Below are 4,685 nucleotides of genomic sequence, written 5' to 3'. Positions count from 1 at the left end.
TTGGAGGCTCAAGTGTTTTGTCAGGGCCCCAACCTCATATGGGTTCCTAGAGTATGCAAGTCCCATGATGATACCATTCAACGCCCTACATCATCCACAGCAAAGACCACAGTAGTACCATAAGAACCTACCTCTAAAAACAAGGTAGACACACCAAGACTACCACAAGGACCTCATAGGCAAATATGGCCAAAAGACGACCATGAGACTCTCCCTTGTATCCTCGTGTGATCATGCTACAAGAATCAGCACCACGAGTAGTTGCAACAGTTACACAAAAATGTGTGCCTAGAAAGGGGATAGCAACACAAGAACCTATTGTGCTCAAAGGGAAGGGCGAGGCCCACTGAGATTTGAAGTATGCCTCCTCAAACTCATCCTTGCCTTCTTTGACAACAACAATCACGGTAGACACACAAGAACCTGACTCTAAAAAAGGGTAGACCACAAGAACCTACCATCGTCTCTATGCCACAAACGCCTGAAGAAAGCACCATTCCTTGCAAAAACCACAGGGATGCAATGGATTCCACAAGTTTATGTTGAGCTTCACACATCTCTACTATTGGTTGAAGGGGTGAGCAATTTGATGCCAATGAACTCACAACACCATTTGTGCTTGCTTCAAGGACACTCTTCATGGGTGCATTGAGCAAGTATGCTGCTTGGAGAGATGCCAAGTACTCTGAGTCTTAAGGTTTTCCGTCCATCTTCCATGCGCTGGGTCTAGGTGAGAATAGAAAGTCAACATTATAGGTGAGAATAGGGCATCGTCCAAGCTAGATCATCTTTCCATAAACGTTAGTCCTCACCATTCATTGACAAGTCCTACATGTGTTCACCTGCACTTCATTTACCAAGTCACTCACTCACTAACACAGAGCCAGGGTTACATTGTAATACTTTCAATCATCTCCACTCTTCTCCTCTCCTCTCTCCATATTTGTTCAGTGTGGCCCATACAAAGCTCATAAACTAGCCCATGAGCACCTACAACCAGCTACCTTTGGCACGTCCGTACAGGGACATACATCAGTATGTTGGAGAGCCGTACTCCTGCGCTTGTGCTTTCATACATACACACACATCTCTGGATCAGATTCATCCATACGGCAACTGTACATGCAATCTGTACAGCCGTACACTATCTTGTGGGAAATCCATACACATGCGATGTGATCCTATACGAAGTTCTGGAGCAGCCCGTGTGCCCTCCATAAGATGGCGTAGGCAGTCCATGAAGGCTCTATATATTTAGCCGTGCGTGAGCTCTTGTGATCACCAGTATCTCCCCTAACCAACCCAGCCCATGTGCTTCCTAGATCAGAACCTCCTGGAGTTGATTGCATGCAAATGCCACTTGGCAACTTGCCACGTGGTAGACCCACGTCATATTGGGGCTTTTTCCTCGAGGCCCTCTTTGGACCCCTCCTAGGGTTCACTTGCCCAAGGCATAATTGATGCAAAGATTTGCTCATATGGTATATTGAACTTTGTTTTACATAGCCACATTGCTTCTCTAGGCACATGGGATTTCTCAAAACAACTTCAATACATGCAACAACCCATCTAGCATCTTTTGTTGTCTTTCACTTGGTATTTGTGGCCTATGTGTTAGATTATTGAGTTTTAACTTGGTTGTGTAGCTAGGAAGGTCTCTTTACTAAAATTTTCCTTCTTTATTCCTCTTTTGATCAAGGTTTCCTTTGCCTACATTCCTTTAGAAAGTGGTTCATGCAACAACAATCCCAAAAGGAGTGGTTCATGTAACTATCACTTACTACATTGATATTTGATTGTATGCTATCTTTGTTGTTCCTTAGTCTCAGTGTCGTGTGGTTCAACCTCTAGTTGTCATCTGTATTGTTGATCTTAATATGAGCTTTATGTTTGATATGGGCTTTTTCTATCTACTATCCAAGCTCCTTTTGTTCTGTTCCCTATTTATGATTCAGTCATTGTTTGGTTTTTGAAAGATTACTATTCATAGTTATAGGTTATATTTTTGGTCATAAGACCAAGATAATGCAGAAGGTGAGATTTTTCAAGCAACATTATTCGGCAATGTTAATAGGCACCCCAGCGACAGAAAACCTCCATATTAATTAATTTCTTTGTTGGGGAGGGGGGGAGCGAGATGGGCAGATTAACTTAAGTGCAATTCCACATTAAATCGATTAATGAAATCATGGTCGGGAATCATCGCAAGGATCTAGAAGCTTCTGAATAACTACCCTCAACCAAGTATATGAGGGAGGGGTAGGAGCATGGAGAGTTGAGGGAGGGGGAGGCATAGAGGAGAAGGTTGGCAAGTGGGAGAGTCGAGGTGGTAGGAGTAAGTATATGAGGGGGGGATGGAGGCTCAACAAGGGAGTGGAGGGAGAGGGGGAGGGGCAGAGAGAGTGGAGGGAGAGGGAGAAAAGGAGGGAGCGAAAGGAGAGGGGCAGATAGGCGGCGAGGCATAGAGAGGCTGCGAGGTGGTGAGAGAGGAGGAGCGAATTAACAATTTAATTAATTGGAAAACCTTAGGTTAATTGGGATGGTGCGAGTAACAAATTAACTAATTGAATTTTGGTAGCAGATGTGAATAGGAGTTTTTGCTGAAATAGAAGTTTTGTCAATAGTAAGGTAAAGTTTTATTTCCTTGTAAGATGACCCTATTATCCAACACATCTCTATGACAATCTTATCCATGGCATTCTAAATATATAGAGAAGGAAGCACAACACCATACAGACACGTGCACACATGTACCCACACAGACATGCACACGTGCACACACATGCACGCTCTCATACACATGCATGCATGTAGGAATGCAAGAATGCACACTCACATGCATGCACTCACACACATGCACTCAGATGCACATCACACATGCATGTGTGCACGTGCACACATTTGTCACATACACATAGATATGTATACTTACTTGCACTATGGAGGCAAAAAAAAAACTTTGTTGTTATTAAGTAAATTGTTGTTTTGAGAAGCTAACCAAGCCTCACCTAGGCACGTCATTAGAACCTAACCAATTTTCAACTAGGCATGTCCTTGAGGATGAGGGAGCATGGGTAAATTTGACAAGGTAGATGTAAGATCAAAGGACGACAACACCAACTTTCATGCGGTCATAGTCCAAGTCACAATATCTTACAAATTGCAACGATGTGGTCATAATCTAGGTCACAATATCTTATAAGGCGCAATGATGTTGACGTTCGTTGTGTGGATAAAAAAGTAAACATGTTTTTCACTTGTTGGGTAGGTGCATAGCTATGTACATAGCTAGTTGGTGGTGGCTTTGAGCTATGGACACTCTCATAAAAGACTTTACACTGATGTAGATATTTTCTTGAGATGGTAGATACTTCTATGGGGACTTTTGGGAAATGATGAAGTGCAGTGTAGGTGCACTAGACAGAGCATGGTATCTAGAGTGTGATGATGTTTTGTTGTGGGATGACATACGCCTTTCATGGTTGTCTTGAGTCATATGTGTATAGTGGCATGAGCATTTTCTGTATTGTGGATGTCATGTAATTCCACCGTGTGTCGGGATTGGGTTCATCATATCACATATGGAAATAAGCATTAAATGTTGCTTGAAGGTTATGTGCAAATGTGGTGTGCCTAAGGTTGGAATATAGGCATTAATGGCCTTGGTCTAAGGTTTGAAAGGAGAGTGGAAGAGTGGTAAAAAAGGAAAGCATGACATGGCTAATTTTTAGAGAAGGAGGCCATGCATGCTACGTAAGTGAGGAAAGGATACTTCTGGATGACGAGCTGCCACGTACATGAAGATGGCAAGTTGTGGTGACGAGGGGATGTGGCATGGTTCTAGGGGAAGCCGAGGACGTATGTGAGAGAGGGGGATCCCTCAGAGGAGCTTGGAGAGTGGGTTGATGTCGCTACTATAGGCCTGGAGGTCCATCGGAGGGGCTGTTCTCTGGGAAGCTTGGTTGGAGAGGATAGAGAAGCTGCTGGAGTTTGGAAGGGGGAGTCGTTGCCTCGCGGGAGCCTGGGGATCTAGTGTTTGTTGTGCTGAAGGAGAGGGTCTCGGTGATGGAGTGTGGGAGGACAGACGAGGAGAGTTCCGTGAGCAAGAGAGGCTACATGGTGCCTGTGATCACATGACGAGTTACAGGTGCAGGGAGTCATTGCGCGGAGGCAGAGACAGGCCACAGGGGCAGCACAGACTACGGGAGTTTGGTCGTGCATACATTGTGAACATGAGGCTAATATAGTGTGAAGGCCTTAGTCGGGCGATGGGGGTGGTGAAGCAAAAGTACGGGCTGGCTAGAAGTCAAATGGGTGCGCAATTGCCACAAGGATGAAGACGGAGAGGCCTTTGGCTAGACGGGTGCCAGGTACTAGCCGAAGAAATCTCGGTTGTTTGGGAACTCCAGGGATAGCGAGCTACTAGGGAACCTAGTGAGGAAGGAGATGGCAAAGCACGAAGGGCACCTCACGAACAGTTATGCTACACTAGTGCTGCTAGAAACTCAAACTCAGTGCCTTAGCTTGTGAGAAAGAAGATGTCAATGATGGATGGTATAGAATGGAGAGGAAAGTCCATCTCTTGTTCGCCTTCACATTCTTGACGCTCGAATGATTCTGTGAGAATGTTTCTTTTTGTTCACTTCCATAATCAGAGGAGCTCTTTTGCATTGTATCACCATGTA

This window comes from Dipteris shenzhenensis, chromosome 12, assembly GCF_047967505.1.
Source record: "Dipteris shenzhenensis isolate YYH24624 ecotype China chromosome 12, Dip_SZ_1.0, whole genome shotgun sequence".
Taxonomy (NCBI): Eukaryota; Viridiplantae; Streptophyta; class Polypodiopsida; order Gleicheniales; family Dipteridaceae; genus Dipteris; species Dipteris shenzhenensis.
The sequence above is the reverse complement of the archived record's forward strand: the minus strand, read 5'-3'. Positions refer to the sequence as shown.